We start from the raw sequence: 20,350 nt of genomic DNA on the forward strand, positions 1-20,350 counted from the left end.
GTTTTTTTTGCATGGTATGTTCTGCCTTTGTGCATTAAGTAACTCATTATTTAAATTGTCGTGGAACTCGACAATCTCAGATCTCGTTATCAGGTCGGTGTCATCTATCAGGTTCACGCCCAAGCGCGACACCCTCTCTCTCAGCTGCCACTTTAAGCTATCAAAGTTTGCCCTTCTGAAATTTGGGACTTTAATGGAATTTTCCTTACGTCTGACCTGAAAATCTAACTGGAATCCAATTTCTTTGTGATCTCTGTTTGCAAGTTCGTTCCCTACCTCGACATGAGGTTTTCTCTGTTCTACAGAACTAAATCGAGTATATTATTACCCCGGGTGGGTTCGGTTATATGTTGACTTAGGAAACAGTCCTGGCTCGTTTCGAGGAAATCCTCTGATACTGAGTTACCCGTAAGGTCAGTCTAATCTATTTGGCCAAGGTTAAAATCGCCTACTAGACAGACTTTCTTGTGTATGAAAGCCCTGGGCATTTCATCCCAGATAAGTCGCTCATTAACTCTATCAAGGTTGGGAGGTCTATATATTACTCCTATGATTAATTTTTCCCTACCGTCGATTAATTCTATCCAAATTGTTTCTGTATTCTGCTCAGTTTTCATTTCCTCATTTATTTCACACTTCAGATTATTCCTGACATAGATTGCTACTCCGCCTCCTTTCCTGGTCTGCCTATCGGTATGGAACAATTTGTAACCCGCAATTTGGTATTTGACCGGTAACTCACGTGAGTCTAGGTTGATCCATGTTTCAGTGAATGCTATTATATCGATTTTTTCGGTACATACCAAGGCCCTAAATGAAGGTTCCAAGTGTTCCCTGAAGAAGGCAGTGATGGGTAGGGAAACACCGGGCAACACTGAAGTCCATTTATTAACGAATAGGAGAAATACAAGTAGTGACTAGCATGTGCCATGCACGGCCCACAGAGTCAGACTGAGACTGCCTTGCCATATGGCAGCCTCGGGGCAATGTTGCCACATAACACGTGCAGTGTTGCCACTTAATTACATATATAAATGCTACTCGGCACAGTAGCTTATATACAAGGTTGCTACTTGGCACAGTAGCTTAGATACATAACCTACATCTCCCTCCCCCCCTCACGCTCATAGTCTTTGTCTTGAGCGGACTTCTTAGTCCTAAGTCCCTCCGAGCGTCGAGGTGCACTGTGGGATAGATTCTCGTGAGATGTAGGGGACTCGTCCTCGGTCAGGGGGCCAGCAGCAGGGGGTGGGACTGGCCGGAGGAAGCGGCGGTTCCTCCACCAGACGCGGCAGCTCGGCATCCTGACCTTGTAGTCCCGCGACCGGCCGACGCCCATCACTATGCCCACCTTGTCCCAACCTGTCGTCGTCGGGTCCTGGATGCGGACAAGGGCACCAATCTCCAGTGGCTGAAGAGGGCGGGCACGGTCGTCATACCAAGCCTTGGCGTCCTGGGCATGTGTAGCGGCGCGGCGGTCGCAGCTCTCGGCTCTGGTCTGCCACTCCTTCGCAAAGGCCTTGGTGTGTGCAGGAACGCAAGAGCGGAGAGGGTGACCATACAGGATCTGGGCAGGGGAGCGTCCTGTGTGGGTGGGAGTGGACGCGGGTTCTGGGCAGCTCTGTGCGGCAGCTCCAGGCGCATCGCTCGTTGATTCATGCACCCTGCTGGTGGTGTACCGAGCGGCTGGGATCTGCTCGGAAAGTCTTTGGGCACCACGCCTAACTCATTGCAGTGCTCCTACGACAACAAGGGTGTAGCGAGAGTAGGCTGCACATCGATCCATCCATGACACGACCTGTCGCCGTAGGTGATCTCGGCTTGAAAAGAGCCCACAGCGTCCGGCATCTGGGAACTGTCCGCATTGTAGTACACCGGCTGCGGCGGTGGTCCCAGGTCGTGTTTGGTGAGGCCCAGTTCTGGGGGTGCTTCAGGCCGATCACCGTAGTATCAGAGCGCCGGTGTCCCGTATCACCTCGATGTGACCTGACACATCACCGTGTGTGATGGCGACGCGGATGGTAGGGGAAGAGGTAGCCCTGGGGCGTGTGGTCGATTCCACTCTCCTGATGTGACTCGGCTGCTGCTTGGGGCTGCGTGGGCCATCTGAAGGGGGCTGCGTGCGAACCACCCCAAGGTAAGTGCGCTGCTTTCCTCCTCGTCTCGGGCTTTTGGGCTTGGGTTGGCGGCAGCACTTGTCGTAGTGTCCATAGCGACCGCAGGCCTGACACTTGTGGCCTCATGCAGGGCAAGTGTCTGTGTTAGACCAGTGGCCCTTATGGTCACATCCATGACAGTGCGTCGGTGGCATGTCTTGGGGCCATGCTGCTTTCCACAGCTGCCACAGGAAGCACTAGGCGGAGGCGTGGAAGAACGTGCGGCAGCCTTCACGTTGTTGGCCGCCTTCTTACCCTTCTTGAACTGTGAGATAGCTCTCACAGCAGGTGGGGCCCGTAAGGCAGAGGTGGCGAACTTGGTGGCCTCGTATGACCGACATTCAGTCACTACCACCTGGAGTGTGGAGGAAGTGTCCAGGGGGATGAGTCGCTGCACCAACTCTTCTTGCCTGACACCTGTCAAGATCCCGTGCTTGATCCAGGCTTCCTCACCTTCCCGGCTGTGCACCTTGCAGACATCGATCTCCTCCGACAAACTCTTCAAACGTACAAAAAAGTCGTCAAAGGATTCATTCTCCGCCTGCTTGCAGCTGGTGAAGGAGCGGCGACGCAAAGCCTCATAATTCCGACCCTTAACGTGCTCCTGCAAAAGGTCGAGCACATCCGTCACTGAAGAGGTAGAATAAGGAGGCACTTGCAACGTGTGCTCCAAAACTCTCTGGGTCTCCAGCTACAAACACATCTGCAGTTGGATGAGCTGTTTGTTTGGAGGCATGCTGTCAAGGTCCACCATCGTGGAGTAATCTGTCCAACGCCGCCTCCACTCACGAAAAAGCTGAAACATGACGTCTGGTGAGAGGGCGGGTGGGGGTTGAACAGATGCCTTGGGAGCTGTTGGAATAGCAAGAGTACCTGGAGGACGCTGGTGTGGTGGGGGAGGGAGGGTACTGGCGCCTTGGTGCATGATACCTGCGAGTGAGGGAGAGTGGGTTAGCGCCAGGGTCGCCAATAGTGCATCAACATGCGCCTTTTCCTCCTCTCTTCGTATCTCCTCCCTCTGAAATTCCATCTCTCTGCGTCTCTCGTCCCGGTCGTCCATCCACCTGAGAATTGTGGCAATGTCCATCGCTGGAGGTGGAGGATGAGAGTCTGTGCCCAGTGGAAGGGAAGGTGGTGGGGAGCCGTGTCTCCCATCTTGACGTTGTCCCTTCTTGCCGCCCATCTTAGTATGCTTGAACTGCGCTGTTTAGTATATAAAGTGGCGCCTCATCAGCTCGAACCACATATATATGACATAAACAGCGCAGAAATAACACATAAAGTCCACTGTTCTGTCCATGAGTGCGTGTGTGTGAGTGTGTGAGTGTGTGTGTGTGTGTGTCTCAGAGAGCAGATCGTGGTGGCCGCCGCTGAGGCAAGAACGTCAGTGTCTCCCCGGATGTCACACGAGAAGGGTGTATGCCTGCGTGCTCCGTGGGTACCACAAAAAACCGGCCAATGCTCGACTCAGCTCTAGACACACACTAATACACTGACACTAATACTGCCACCGTCACCAAAACGCACTGTGACGGCGCAACACTGCACATCGCGGCGAAACACAATGCAACACAACACAACAGAGTCGACACGCAAATCACCGGCTAACTGTCCATTGTTCACACACTTGTAAATCCACAGATCCTGCTCACTGCGCCATGAAGGTTCCAAGTGTTCCCTGAAGAAGGTAGTGATGGGTAGGGAAACACCGGGTAACACTGAAGTCCATTTATTAACGGATAGGAGAAATACAAGTAGTGACTAGTGTGTGCCTTTCACGACCCACGGAGTCAGACTGAGACTGCCTTGCCATATGGCAGCCTCGGGGCAATGTTGCCACATAACATGTGCAGTGTTGCCACGTAACTACATATATAAATGCTACTCGGCACAGTAGCTTAGATACATAACCTACACTAATATCATCCATTTTGTTTCTCATACTTCTACTGTTCACGTAGTAGACATTTAAGTTAGTTGTGTTCTGAATCCTCTCTTTACCGAGTTTAGGTTTTAACTCCGTCTTATTTAGTTTTGTCATCATTCCTAACACTATTTCCCTGTAATCTTTCACTTTGTTTACCGGCTCCCACTGCAGTCTCCTCCACCCCCGTGCCCATATGTACCCCTAGTAGTTTAAAGGCTTCGATGTCCTTTGAACTGCGCTCTCGAGAGACCCAGCCAGGGTTGCCACCCCATCCCTAGATAGGTGCACCTCATCCCTAGCATAAAGGTACCTTCTGCCGTAGAAGTTGTCCCAGTTGTCAATGAATGGGACTGATATTGACTTGCAATATCTGTCAAGACGGTCGCTGACACCAACCGCCCTTGACAACCATTCACTGCCAACTTTCCTTCTAGGCAGGACGCCGCATATGATAGGGATCCCTACCCTAGTCCTAATACGATCTATAGCTGCCTTGAACTTATCAAGAAGCTCCTGCGCCGGCCAATATCATTGCCTCCTGCAATGAGTCAGATAATGGGTTTGTTCCCATTACCAGACAAGATATTGTCCATCCTGTCAATTATATCCCCCACCCCAGCTCCTGGCAAACACACCCTCATCCTATTTTTGTTTTTACCACAAAAAGCTCTGTCCAAGTACCTTACCTGTGAGTCACTGTTACGAGTGAGCGTTCCATCGTTGGTTGTGGATTTGCAACGTGAACGTCTTTTGTTTGTAACGTCATTTTTGCCGCGTCCGCTCGCTTTGTTTACTTTAGTATGGGCCCGGCAGTGTTAAGTTAAGTACAGAGTATCTCCTTTCTTATTGTACAGTATGTTTCTAGTGGTATAACGTGTAAACCTTGCTCGACTTTTATAACACCAAGTAAAGTATTATTTGTGAAAGATTATTGTTAATCATATTTTGGAGTTCCACGGAAAATAACTTACTTATTTATGATGTTTCGTGTGGTGGATAGACCACGTTGTTCATCGTAGTTTCTAGACTAAATAAGTCTTTACTTTTGTGTTCATTATTTTGTCACTCGGTTGAGTCATTTATTTGATCAGATTTAATTTGTATTTATTTATTTTTGTACATACGGTTATACTTATTGTTTGTTTATTTGTTAATATATTCTGTTATTAAACTACTGCATGTATTTCAGTATACCCCGTAGTGATGAGGTGATAATTTGGTGGGATCTATTCCTGGACCTATAGTACAAAGTGTAATTTGTGATATTGTTACACCCTTAAGAGGCCCAAGGGTCGTAACAGTCACCAACAATTAAAGTTTTTATACCTTCCTTGTCAGCCCTGTCCCTGACTATACTAACGTCCAATTCTTCTATCACTTTACTAACGTTCAATTCGTCTATCAACGGACTGAACGAGTTGGTACACTTAGCTGTTGATGTCGTTGTTGACGTATCCTTGGTGTGTTTTTTCATCACCAGTTTGGTCTTCCCTCTCCTTACAACCTTCCACTCATCTGAGTTATCTTCAGACACGGGCTTTCCTTGTCTCGCCTCTTCCTCCATTCTCGCCATCTCTCCCTTTAATTTCTTCCTCGCCAACTCTTCCTTTAATCTCAGGTTCTCCAACGTGGCCCTCTCTAATTCTTCCTTGGCCCTCTCCAACAAACTCGCACACCCCAGACCACACATAGCACTGGCCATTTCTGATAATTATCCCTCGGGAGCTAACCCTGCCATGACCTTTCCCCTAGTGAGGTCAGAACACAACATGGGATGAAATCGGGGAGTGGTTCACTTGATTGACAAAAGCTTTCAGTACAGAAACATAGAGTCAACATATAGATTAACTGTAGATCTGGTACTGTGGGAGCTGGTCTGTAGACATTCTTGTGACCTGTTGTCGGCGCCAAGCCTGGCTGTTAAGCCGCTACCTCACTACAGCTGCAGATGTACCATGTGGTCCGGGTAGGTTCTCCAGCTCACACGGGGCGTTGGAGAAGGTTCTTGTTCCTCATGTGATGTAGTTCGGAATCCATAATTCGTCACCTGGGTGGAGTAGGGAGTCCTCAATTCTCTCCTGGTGCAGTTTGGAGTGTTTCTTGGGTTCTCATCTGGTCTTAGTGGTGGCGAGTGTACCGCGAGCTGGGTGTGTCACGTCAAGGGTCAGGTCAACACCGACCGCTAAGCACAATTGTCACTAACATTTGTTTCTTTCTTTCGAGTTGAAATTGTAATTTTAGTAGATCACTTGTGGGTTGATCATCAATCTTTGCACTGTACTGTTGGTGGGAGCATGTTGATAAATCCAGACTGGAAGGAGGAGATGGGGAGGGCCCAACAGACCAGTCTGGCAGCTGTTTCCATGGTCAAGAGACCACGGCAGCACCGACTACACACGTCCTTACCCTATGAAGGCTGAAGGAAGTGTGTGATACTGCATGTGTGAGGGGCTACATCAAGTACGTTTGCGTCTTTCCTACACTGGCGCTTCTCCCCCTTGGCACACAACTCACACACACACCCGAGATATCAGCACAAGCCGACATGCCTTGGGCGTGTACTGCAACGAGAGCCTCCTAGTAGCTGAGTGTTTTGTCAAGTTTAACCTTGGCTACCCTGCACTGCTCCTGCCACGTCGGAGGAGGAGTGTGGGCCGCCACGGGCTACACACGTCTTCTCTTGGTTGGGGCAGGAGGTGTAGCGATGTCCGGTGTTTCCACACTTGGTATGTCCGTATTTCTGTCATTTGTAGCAGCGTGTAGGTTTGATGTATGGCTTGACTGGGATAGTAACCCAGGCCAACTAAACTTCCTTGGGCATGGTCTGGGGGTGCCCGAGTATTGCTGTAGTTTCGGACGGGGCCCGGACAAAAGCCCCTCAGTAAAAGTGCAAAATAGGACAGAAGCCCCCTGTTTTTATGTTAAGGAGAGGGTCATTAGAAATATTAAATATATATAGATTTAAATATGAAATTATTACAATTTAAATAATTAGAATATTAAACTCTTTCAATTTTGATATAGAACATTATTAAATAAACAGAAAAAAAGTCCACATTTTACTTTCATGTTCATTCTATATTTACTGAGGTGACCCTAGGGCCCAGTGAGGTCACTGAATGTCAGGGGGAGTAATTATCCCAGTAGACAACATACGTCATTGCAGATTTAATGAACATTCCTTGTATACTTCTTTATAACTATAACAGAATTCCCAAAGGTTAGGTTAGGTCAGGTTAGAGAAGTGTTCATAAACTGTAAAAAAATTTAATAATTATTTAAAAAATGATTATTATTTCTCCTGGGGGACTTTTGCCCAAGGGGGCTTTTGTCCTAACGGGCTTTTGTCTTAGGGGGCTTTTGTCCTAGGGGGCTTTTGTCCTAGGAATTTTTTTCCTAGGGGGCTTTTGTCCTTCACTCGGCATCCCGCCCATCAGTAACCAACAATTACACCAAGAAACACACAAGAGATCAAGCCGACTTGAAGTACATAAGAAAATAAGAAGTCTGCAATAGGCCGGTTGGCCTGTGCATGGCAGCTCCTATCGAGAGTTACTACCACTCTCTATCATCCATGAATCTATCTAGCCTTCTTTTAAAACTTTCCAGAGTTCCAGCACTTACTACAAAGTTGCTAAGCTTGTTCCACTCGTCCACCACCCTATTTGTGAACTAGTTCCTTCCTATCTCCCTCCTAAACCTAAACTTATCCAACTTAAATCCGTTGCTACGAGTCCTATCCTGCTCGGATATTATAAGAACTTTATTGATTCCTTTCACCCACTTAAAAGCTTCTATCATATCTCCCCGCACTCTTCGTCTTTCTAGGGAATGCAAGTTTAGTTTCTTTAACCTTTCTTGATAGGGAAGGTTTCTAAGTCCCGGAATCATTTTCCTCATTCTTCGCAGCACCGACTCCAGTGAATTGATATCCATTCTATAATAAGGGCACCTGAACTGAACCACATAATCGAGGTGTGGCTTGAGGAGCGCAAGATATAGTTGCAATAAGACCTCTGCACTCTTATTATTTACACTTCTAGAAATAAAACCTAATACTCCTCTGTTTGTCTTATTTCGAACATTAACGCACTGTTTTCGAGGCCGTAGGTCCGGGCTTACAAGTACCCCAAAGTCTCTTTCACAAGTCGACTTCTCTAGGTTGATGTTAAGGCTGTATACATTGACAGTATTTGTTCTTCCAATATTAAGTACGCTGCACTTGCTGGTGTTGAATTTGATTTGCCATTTTTCTGACCACTCCTGCAGTTTATTTAAATCCTCCTGAAGTGCATTTGCATCCTGCCCTCGATTAATCTGCCGCCCTATTTTGGTGTCATCCGCAAACTTGATTATGTCACTGCTGATCCCAGTATCTAGATCGTTTATGTAGATTATGAACAAGAGTGGGCTCAGTACTGACCCCTGGGGAACCCCACTGGTTACACAGCCCCACTCAGATTTAGCACCATCTACGCTGACCCTCTGTGTTCTATCGGTGAGCCATGATTTTATCCAATTTAAAACTTTACCCTCGATACCATGAGCCTTAACTTTTCTCAGAAGCCTCTGAGACGGTACTCTGTCAAACGCTTTGCTAAAGTCTAAGTAAATAACATCGTAATTTTCGTCATTATCTACTACCTCGAAGACTTTCCTAAAAAACGTTAGCAGATTTGTTAGACAAGATTTTCCCTTTGTAAACCCATGTTGAGAGTCGTAGATTAATTTGCTTTTCTCTAAATGCGATCAGATGCTATTTGCTATAATTGATTCAAGAAATTTCCCCACTACTGACGTCAAACTAATCGGCCGGTAACTTGACGATGATGCCCAGCGCGATTTTTTTACACTAAAAAAAGCTAAATTGCTGGTCCACCCTCAGCTGGGATAAAACACCAGCATATTTTTAGTTAACTGTACATTTCCACCACTAGCGTGGGGGTGGAAGCTCGGTAAGAAACTGTAGGGTTTCTTAAGTGTGGTTGGTGGTTATCATTTTGGCAACCTTCTCTGCTGTGATAGGGGATAGTATGTTTCTCCTAGCTAATTGTGTTCCAGGGCACTCTATGAGGTAGTGCTGCAGTGAGTTTTCTGCTCCGCTGTCGCAGGTCTTGCACATGCGCTGCTCTGCTGGTACAATGATTTCCCATATTGCATGGGTATTCATTACAGTCTCAGTCGGTGGAAGATGGTTTTTTCCTTCTTGTTATATTCTTCAAGAGTGGTGGTCTCTCATAATTCGTGACCAGATAGTACCACCTGGCCGATCGTGATATTGGTGTTAATCTTCTATATTTGTCTATTTTCCACTGGGCGGTTTGTGTTATTGTGGTCTTCTTTATTTTCTCCGGACTGGGCGGGATGTTCATCTCAATGTTTCGCTGTTCTAACGCAGCCTTGGCAGCATCATCATCTCGTTCATTCCCTGGGATTCCGATATGACTGGGCACCCAGTTAATGATAACTTGCCGATCTTGTAGTTTTAACCCTTGCAGTAGACCAACAAAGGATGTTATGAGATGAATGTTGTCTCTAGTGTGTCTGCATTGTTGTGCTTCAATAGCACATCGTGAGTCAGTATGTATTACAATGCCTTGTTGACTGTTCATGGAAGCGTGTCTTAGGGCTCCAAGTATGGCAGCTAGCTCAACTTGCAAAGTAGAGCATCCATCTGAGGTTCTCCAAAGGGACGTGTTACCTCCTTCTATAGTGAAGGCTGCTCCTGCCTTCGTACTGGTGGGCTCTACAGAACCGTCTGTGTAATACACTGTACTAATGTGTGGTGTTAGAGCCTTCATGTTTCTCTCTGTTACCTGTCGGAGCCCATGTGGGTTACAGTCAGCGTTTCTTGTCCCAGTTTGTAGAAAGTTGAAGACTGCTGGCGGGGACTCCCACGGTGCTGGGGTGCTGTAGTCTGGACTCTTTGTATCAGGTCCTTTACAGAGGACTGTGTCTTTCAATTCCAGTCGATTTACAGCGTCAGCTGCAAATAATAGCCATGTTTTCTTGTTAAAGACATCTCTGTTAAGGTTCAGTACTCGTAAGAGTTCCATTCTTGATGTCACCCTCCCGAGCCCTGGTAATCAGTTTTGTTGCAAAGCACGCTGTTAATCGTTCCGCTCTGGTTTGGAGAGATGCGAGACCTGTCTCCATGTGTAAGTTTTCAATTTTTGTCCGCATAGGTGCCTTGACAATGACTCCCATAGCGTTATTCTGGGTAACCTCCAATTTATCCCACTGCCACTCAGACAATGTGTTAAGAGCCGGTGTCGCATAGTCTGTTAATGATCGAATGGCGTGTTTATATAGCGTTCTTAGGACTACATGTCCCGCACCCACCTTGGGTCCTGTCATGGCTCTCATCAGGTTGACTCTTGCCCATTCGTTCTCTTAGATAGTTTATCTCATTGTCAAATTTGAGGCCTCTGTAAATCCAGATGCCCAGGTATACATTGACCCATTGTAGGGCAATACTTTGTATTTGCAGTTGTGTCATCGGCTCATTGTGTCCAATCCTCATGGCTTTCGATTTTGGGATTGAGATCTTGAGCCCAAAACTCATACATTCTTCACTGATGAGGTTTAGTGCTCTTTAGACTTTGCTGATTTGGTTTCTGCCTTTTACTATCAGTGCTAAGTCGTCAGCATAGCACAGCAGTTTGGTACCCTCTTGAAAGGGGAGCCGACACAAGTTTTCCATGAGGATGTTGAAGAGAGTTGGACTAAGAGCTCCTTGTGGTGTGCCATTTTCCAGTCTTTGGTGATCCGAGACTTGTCCTTGACAAGTAACTCTTGCTGTTCTGTTTTGGAGATAGTCAGCAATCCAAGCCAGTAGGCATCACCTTGACGCCTTTCCGGGCCAGAGTGGTTACAATGGCCTGTGCATTTGCCAGCTCAAATGCTTTCTCTAGATCAAGGAATACTACGATTGCCTTATTTTGACCAATCGATCCCAGGAGAGTGGCCAAACTGTTCAGTGCTGACACCTTTGGTGAATCCAAAGATATTGTGGTGAAGTGGTCCAGTTTTCCAGAGGAGTCGTGTAAGAACCATCCTTTCGGCGGTTTTGCCGATGCATGCTGTTAGTGATATTAGTCTGAAATTCTGTGGATCATTGGGTCTTGGAATGGGAACAATGTTTTCCCTTTTCCAAGCTGACGGAAGTTTGCCTGCTGACCATGATGCGTTGATAACTGTTAGGAGAGCAAGTTCACCAGCAAGTCCTGCATTGCTGAACAATGGGGCGGTGTCTTTGCTTGTTTTCCTGGCCCTTCTGATTTCTTCTATAAAAAACAGACAGTCTGTCGTGTCAGTTTGTTCAATTGCATGTCTGACTACTACTTCTCTCTCCAGTTGTACTTGCTGTAGATGAAACCTTATTTCAGGAGGTAGTTGAGCTTATGACGAGCGTTATGCAAAGTGCTCTGCCAAGCGATTTGCTTCCTGTAGTGGCTGGGGGTGGGCTGGAGATCTAGGTACTTTTCCTGTTGCTATCCTGAGTTTTCTTCAGAGTTCACTCAGGCTGGTGTGTGCATTAAAGGTTGCACACCATTCGAGCCATTTGTCTTCCCTAATTTTCTGAGTAATTTGACTAGCATGTTGGACAGCAGCTCTGAAGAGTTTCACTCCCTCAGGGGAAGGGTACAGTCAGAGATGTCTTCTGAATGTATTGATTCTGTGCTCTGACCTCGTCATTGTAGAACCAGTAGTCTTTGTGGTGTTTATTTGTAGGGTTTGTTTTTGGTATTGCTTCCTCTGCTGCATGTTGTATGGCACCAGTAAGGTCCTGGTTTAGTTGGTCAATATCTTCTGCTGGTTCATAGTTCGAATACCATTTTTGGAGTTCATCTTCATATAATTTCCAATTTGCTTTCTTTGTATTCCATCTGGGTGGGGGACGTGGGGAAGGAGGGAGTAGGTCCATTATCAAAGTAGTTGTCGTTGAAAAGTGGTCACTGGTCAGTTCATCATCTACCCCCACTGAGCTACTGGAACGAGCTCAGTGGAGATGAATGTGAGGTCCAAAGTTCCTCCCAGTATGCGTGTTGGTTCCCCAGTATTAATGAGCGTTATTTCTGGAACATGTGTCAGCAGTTCCACTAGGTGACGACCATCCAGGTTCATTCTTGTGGTCGGATTGATCGTTGAATGGTGGACATTGAAGTCCCCAGCAATGAGCACAAGTTCCTGTGTTGCTTGAGTCAGTAGTTCACCGGCTTCTAGTCGTTTGGTAGGCGGTTTATAGATATTGTATACTACAAGACTGTCGTTTGCCAGGTGTATCAGAACAGCTTGTGCCACTACTCCATCTCCATAGTTAACTGGTTCTACTTCTGAACTGGGGATGGTCGCCCTGACGAGAATCGTGCTGCCATGGGAGTTGGGTCCTTTTGGTACCGAGTACTGTTGGTATCCAGGCAAGCGGAATTGTTTATCTTTTGGCATCAGGGATTTCTTGCAGAATGAAGACATCAATATATTTAGCTATGGCTGCAGCTTGTACAGTATGCCGATTGTTGGACAGGCCTTGTACATTCCACTGTGTTATCTTGAAATGACAAGCAGGTGGGGCTATTCTATCATCATCTCCTCGTCGCTGGTGCTGTAGTTGCTGTCGGTGTTCATGGTTAAGTCGCTCTCCCCCTCGTCCGTTAGGAATGGCGTGCTCATTGGTGGCTGTTTCTTGGGCACCTGCTCTAAGGGAGGAGCAGGAGGTGGAATTCTGCTTATTTTTGGAGGTATCTCTCAAGTTTTTTCTGCTCTCTTCAGGGTGCTGTCGCTCTTGCCTATGATCGTGTTTGCTGACGGTCTGTGCTTGTTGTGCTGTACCTCGTGATCTGTTGCAAGGGGCTTAAGGTTTCACGGTTTTGAGTGATCTCTCGGATAGTAAGTTCATTTCGTCTGTTCCACTAGTAGTTGTGGAGTTTTAGGGTCTGGTCTTCCTGCATCTTTTCTGTGAGCTGTGTCATAATTGCATTTATTATATTTTCGGTGCTGGTATCTTGTTTCTTTATTATAGTAGAGAAAGTCACTATCATTATGGTGATCAACTGTTTTATTTGTTCTTCTGTGAATGCCGCTTGTAGATTGGCAGGCTGGGGTGTATTCAGTTGGGTGATCGCCTGTGGGGGTTGTAGTATCCCAGGCAATATGGTGTTCTCCACCACTACTGGAGTGTTCTGTGCCTTTACTACTATACAGCTCTGGAGCTGCGGTTGAGGAGTCCACTGGTTTGTCATGGTTTTCTGCATGGACTGATTTTGTCCAGGTGTCTTCAATTTTGTCCTGTAGCCTGGTGGAGGAAGTGCAGGGAAGGAATCCTCTAACAGTTGGGGCGGGGTGGGTGTTGGGTTGACTGTTTTCTGTCGCTGTTGACCGCCTGGTGGAGGAAGTGCAGGGAAGGAATCCTCTAACAGTTGGGGCGGGGTGGGTGTTGGGTTGACTGTTTTCTGTCGCTGTTGACCCCACACGAATGTGCTCTGAGGTGCTTCTGTTGTGTTTTATGGTTGAATTTTTGCCATTGCAACTCTCATCCGCTCTCTCCTCTCTGAGCATGATGTGCTCCAAGCGTCATGTTTCTTTCCACAATTTGGACACTTGGCTGTCGTGATGGTTCCTTCCTTGTGTTTTTGAATACACATTTCTGTCTCGTGGCTTAGGCTGCAGATGCCACATCTCACTTTTTTGTAGCTCCTGGATTGGTGATGTCCGAATTTCTGACATTTGTAGCATCGTAGTGGTTCTGGGACAAAAGGACGCAACCTGTAAATCCCCCAGTTGCCTAGGTCTACCTCCTCTGGGACTGTCCCCTTGATGTCCACTAGCGCTTGCCTTCTCTGTGCTTTGTCCTGACTCGTAACGCAATGCTCTGCCTTGGTCACTTTTGGATGTTTTATGACGACTTCTACAGGTAGTTCCAGAGGATATCGTAGTAGGACCATTCTGGTTGTTTTCTCCACGGGGTCTAATGGTATTGTAGTGGATACTCTCCCCTACAACTGCCACTGCCGTTAGTCACTGATCAGCCGATCCCGCGTCAAGTTTCCCTGACAAGCCTAGCGGTCTAGACTCGTGGGGGGAGGGGGGTCTGCCACCAACGACGCTTACTTCCTATCTTACTTCCGGTGGACGTGTATATAAGCTCACAGCCACGCTGTGAAAGGCATTCTACCAAGAACTCTGCAACACACAACACCTCCTCTAAAGAAGCTCCTCCACAGCAACTCTTCTACCATGCAGCAACTTCCCAGCACCAGACTGTTTTGTATATAATATATTTATATAAAGAAAACGCCATAGCTAAGTTTCCCTTCTCACCTCCATCCTATGTGGGATTCAACATCACGATGCCCAACAATGGTGAACCCCGGAGAAACGCACTCACACAGGATGGTTGAGAAACGGATCACTCTCCCAGTCTTCAATCACAACAATGAAGACTGGCTAATCCACATGGAGGCAGCTCTCATCGGCTCAACAGCTACAGACGAACAGAAGTACGTCGCCCTGGTGTGTTCCTTGCCCACAGAAGTCGCCACAGAAGTTGCAGAAGTCATCACCAACCCTCCAGCTGACAACAAATTCGCAGCTCTATGAGATGCTCTCAGGAGGCGATACCAGCGGCCTGCAAGACCTATCCGGCCTCTTCCTCGGCAACTCAACGCCTGCACGTCTCTGGGACGAGATGTGGAGACTGAACTCCCGCCATACAGACAGGCTTCCTGACACTATCCTGCGCCAGCTTCACACTCAGAAGCTCCCTGCAGAAGTTCGTCTCGTCCTCTCAGCATTGGACTACTCTACAACCACGGAGACCTATGCAGCCACGGCAGACAGAGTATTCCACGAATACACTGCTGTGCGCCATGCTGCCGAGAACAGCTCGGTGGCCACACCATCACTTAACTCCGGTCTCGTCAACCAGATCAACGCTCCTCTGAGAAGTAGCATTCCACCAGACAAACAAGACTTGAGGGACCTGCTACAATCTCTACACCGCAGGATGGACACCCTCGAGCAGCTCTGCTCCTCCATGCCTGCTGCTGCTCCTGTTCCTGCCCCACGCACCGTGTCCTACCGACCCCAACATCCCCGTCCTGCCTCAGACCCCGCCCCCAGCCCCCAGCACAGTGTACCTACCTTCTGTTGGTACCATCAACGTTTTGGTGCTAATGCTGGACGCTGTGAGGCTCCCTGCAACTACACGAGGAAGCGACATCGATGAGTATTGGTAGACGCCATAACCTCCAACAATATCAAGCAGCACATCACACGCCTTACTTCTGACCTTGACCACTTCACTCCTGCTGCCCGTCACGCCCTACTGCAAACACTACGACAGGCAGTTTCTGCATTCAAGGCTACTGCCCCACGCCAGCCTTCCCATCGCCCTGAACACATTCATCCAGCGCCTCCTTCGCCAGTCTGCCCACAATTGCCACTTGCAGCACCACCTAGCCCATAACATTTCTGCGCACCCTCTTTTCATCCTCAGGTACCTACTGCTCCTGATACGGACCCTGCTCCTGACGTGGACCCTGCTCCTGATGAGGGTCCTGCATCCAGCCCTAATGACCCAGATACCCCACCCAGCACCCCTGAGGACTTTGCACCTGCAGCGAGAGAAGCACCACATTCCTCGCCTGTACAACCTTCTCTTATCCACAACCCTCCTTCTCCCTCTGCTTCTCCCACTGATCTCGTGTCACTAGACGGAGTCGTCACCCGCAGCGGCCGAGTGGTTCACACCCCCGCCCGTATTCTCACATGTGGAATACAACCCTGCAGATAACAGGTTTCCTGCAGCGCTCGGAGGGGAGGGGGAGTATTGTAGCGGACACTCTCCCCTACAACTGCCACTGCCTTTAGTAGCTGATCAGTTGATCCCACATCCAGTTTCTCTGACAAGCCTAGCCGTCTAGACTTGCAGGGGGAGGGGGGTCGGCCACCAGCGACGCTTACTTCCGGTCTTGCTTTTGGTGGACGTGTACTGTATATAAGCTCACAGCCTCGCTGTGAAAGGCATTCTACCAAGAGCTCTGCAATACAACACCTCCTCTAAAGAAGCTCCTCCACAGCAACTCTTCTACCATGCAGCAACTTCCCAGCACCAGACTGTTTTGTATATAATATACTTATATAGAGAAAACGCCATAGCTGAGTTTCCCTTCTCACCTCCATCCTATGTACGATTCAACACCACGATGCCCAACAGTACTGTATTATCTGGACTTTCTTCCCATTGAGGTTTGTGACCTCGCTGAGGATCTTGGCTGTGTTGTGGTCTTGGGGGGAAAGTATCGTGTCTCCAACTAGATTGGGCTTCACACTGAGCTTGATGTTCTTGTATTCTAGTTCCAGTGCTACCACTACCTCGTATGCATGGTTGAATTCGGTTTCTTTGGGAATCTTGTACTTCATCACAGTCGAAATCGCAAAGGTAGGTGGTTCTTCCACGGGATGGATTGCTGGGGACATCTCGTCTATGTCGGAGATGTTGTTTTCCTTCCGAGGCCTCTTATGGCATTTTCCTTCCATAGGTTACGTCTCTCTCACTCGTCTTTATGTCAAATTGACAATGAAGGCTCACTACACTACCTATTTCCTTGTTGCCCTAGGACCAGTGCCGTAGCCAATCCCCCCACAACGGGGGTCGTAGGTTGGTGGCTCTAGTTTTGCAACAGGACCCCCCAAAAGGGGGGAGCCTACTCTACCCTATCAGCTAAACTCACCGGCCCAGCTCTCACCCCTCTAAGGGGCCCCTTTGTGGCCTGTCCTAACGACAGTTCCCGCAGGGTTCGTTAATACTGGGAGAATCGGTGAGGGCACTAAGAATTGTGAGCATAAAACACAAAGAAACAAGCAAGTCAATTCAACAGAGACGATATATCCATGTCAAAGTGAGAGTGGCGTGTGTGGCGACAGTAAGTCTGGGTAGGCGCCGTCGTGAACAAGTGGAAGCACGTGGGTCGGGAGTAACTGCAACTTGCTTCTTCTCACCTCACTGCTCAGCTGACGTCTCGCGACGACTTGGCGCCATCCACTTTCCGGTCCCCGCCTCTCTGCTGCGAGCCCGGCCATTCACCAATCAGAGCACTGCTCGCCTCCTTCACGCAAGCGGTGTTTAAGCCACTGCATCCTTCTTCTCCTAAAATTCACTTCTATCCTCCCCCCCCCCTGTCACAAGCCTTTATTCATTCACTCATCCCCCCTTGGCCACGTAGTTGAGCAAACTCGAAGGTTTTCACGTGGCCGGAAAACATGTTTGTGTGAACAGATGACAAAATTACACCAGCCCGACCAAGCGTGTTGTCACGCAATGTGAAAACACGCTTGTATGAAGGGAGCCTCAGTGTGGGGTGATCGCCTGTCAGGTGCGCGTGTCGATATGGTATTTTTCAGGTTTGTCTTAGGAATATCTTTGTACTAGCGGAATCGCCGCCCTCCGGGCGGCCCTTTCGCTAGGCCACAGTAGGACGCCACCCTCCGGGAGGCTCCACATTGTCTCACTGTAGTACATTAAGGTACACCACATTTTTGGTTTTGCCATTAGCAGCAAGTATGTAAAGATTTTTGCCAGTTCCCTCTCTGGAGCATCCAACATAGAACTGTCCATGAGAGAAGCAAGGAAACACCAGGTTTAGGCCAACCATCTTTAGGGACTGTCCCTGGCTTTTGTAGATGGTCATGGCAAAGCTCACTTTAACCGGTAACTGAAGTCGCTTGAACTCAAATGGCAGGTCAGTGGTGATGAGAGGTATCCTTGGTATAAAAAGTCCTCTCCTTTAGCTTTTCCTGTCAGTATTGTAGCTTCCAGTACATGTGACATCATGTTCTTCACCACCAGTCTTGTGCCATTGCAGAGGATTGGTGGTTCAAGATTTCTTAAGAACATTATAGGAGTTCCAATCTTGAGAGTGAGGTGGTGAGGAGGCATTCCAGCAGGCTCCAAAGAATTTGAATGAGTCTCACTGCCTGGAAGCTGTCTGAGTAGAGTCATGTTGATTTCAGCCACTGTTTCATTCTTTGGTGCCAGAATTGCGCGTTCACGCAGCCACTTGTGATCCTTGTAGTGGTGGATAATGTTTGAGTAGACCATGTTAGTGAGCTCAGTTGAGGACTTTACAACATTTCCACATCCTTGAGGAATGATTATTTGTCCTTCTGAATCAACAGGGAAAGTTCCTTTCCCAATCTGTAGTAGAAGGTTTGCAAACCGTCCAGCATCCTGATCTCCTTGTAGATGTACTCTCATGTTTATGGATAGGGTGAGTGTCTGAACACTTCTCCAAAGGTATGATGCCTTGAGGCACGCATTCAGTTCATCAGCTGGAGTGCTTCGAGGAATGACAGGTAGGGTCTGGCGAAAGTCTCCAGCAATGACCATTGTAATGCCACCCATGAGCTGGTCATTTTCTCGTATGTCTTGCAAGGTCCTGTCCAATGCTTCAAACGCTAACTTGTGAGACATAGTGCATTCATCCCAGACTATGAGGTTGCATTTTTCTAAGAGTTTTGCCTTTGCCGATCCGTTTTTATGTTGCACACTGGATTCTCATTGTGAGCGAGGTTGAGAGGCAGTTTAAAAGTTGAGTGTGCAGTACGTCCTCCTAGTATTGTTGCAGCAATGCCTGAGGTTGCCACAGCAAGAGCAATTTTCCCCTGATGACGTACTTTGGCCAACAGAAGGTTGATCAGGAATGTTTTTCCTGTCCGCCAGGTGCACCGAGAAAGATCATACCTCCCTGCTCCGCTTGTATCGCTTGCAAGATCTGTTCATAAGCATTTGCTTGATCAGGCACCAGGTGAGGCTCATTTTCTTCAAGAAAATTTCCCAGAACTTCAACTGAGTAGTCTGTCTCTCTGAGCAACTCCCTGTTTGCAACTACTGGTTCTTCTCGGTTTGGGGAAGGCAATCCAAAATCAGTCAGGTTTTTTCCGCATAGCTCCATCACTTTTTCTTCCAGCATGATCAGAGCCCTGTTGAACATGTCATCCATGAACTCAATCTCTTGACCAGGATGTTCTCTTCTTGCTTGATGAAGCAGATCCTCTGAAAGACTTTCTTGGTGGTTTTTCCAGAGCTGGCTTGGGTTGGAAAGTCCACATGTAGCAATCATGATGGCAAACAGGTTCCTCATTCTCATTGGCGATTGAGTAGCTGCTGCCTCTTTTAATGTGTCATTCCAGTGACCATCATCTTACAGTAGGCCAAGGAGATTACACGCTTCCTGATAGGTTCGGCAGACTTGTCCATTCACTGTCTTGTGTGCTGCCTATGATGTTGGGCCACAGATGTGGTGCAAAAATAGTCTCAAACAATAGCATTCAAAGTTGTTGGGGTGAACCGTGTAGACACGTCCCAAAGCATTGCCTGGCTTTATCTATGGATATCTTTCAACATCGGATCCTTGAGCTCTTCTCTGGAACTTTTTCATTGAAGAATGCAGTGAGGGTCGTATCAGCAGGATTTGCCATTTAATTTTGGAGGGACTCTTCTGTGAAGTATACTCTTTGTCCATTTTCCAGGTGAACAGCCAGATGAACTACTGTTGGACATCGTTCGTGTATGGGAAAATTAAAAATTGTCCATAGGGCTTCATTGCTGGATATCATCACTACATATAACACCATCCATCATCACTACATGTAACACCATCCATCATCACTACATATAACACCATCCATCATCACTACAGGTCGGTAAAGTAGTTTCCGAGATTCTCATGCGGACACGCCACAAACAAACACACACACAGACATACTTCTTTGTTTTATATAGATAGATCATCACTACATATAACACCATCCATCATCACTACATATAACACCATCCATCATCACTACATATAACACCATCCATCATCACTACATATAACACCATCCATCATCACTATCACCATCCATCATCACTACATAACACCATCCATCATCATACATATAACACCATCCATCATCACTACATATAACACCATCCATCATCACTACATATAACACCATCCATCATCACTACATATAACACATCCATCATCACTACATATAACACCATCCATCATACATAACACCATCCATCATCACTACATATATAACACCATCCATCATCACTACATATAACACCATCCATCATCACTACATATAACATCATCCATCATCATACATATAACACCATCCATCATCACTACATATAACAACATCCATCATCACTACATATAACATCATCCATCATCACTATATATAACACCATCCATCATCACTACATATAACA

This window comes from Homarus americanus, unplaced genomic scaffold (assembly GCF_018991925.1).
Source record: "Homarus americanus isolate GMGI-L3 unplaced genomic scaffold, GMGI_Hamer_2.0 scaffold1024, whole genome shotgun sequence".
Classification (NCBI taxonomy): Eukaryota; Metazoa; Arthropoda; class Malacostraca; order Decapoda; family Nephropidae; genus Homarus; species Homarus americanus.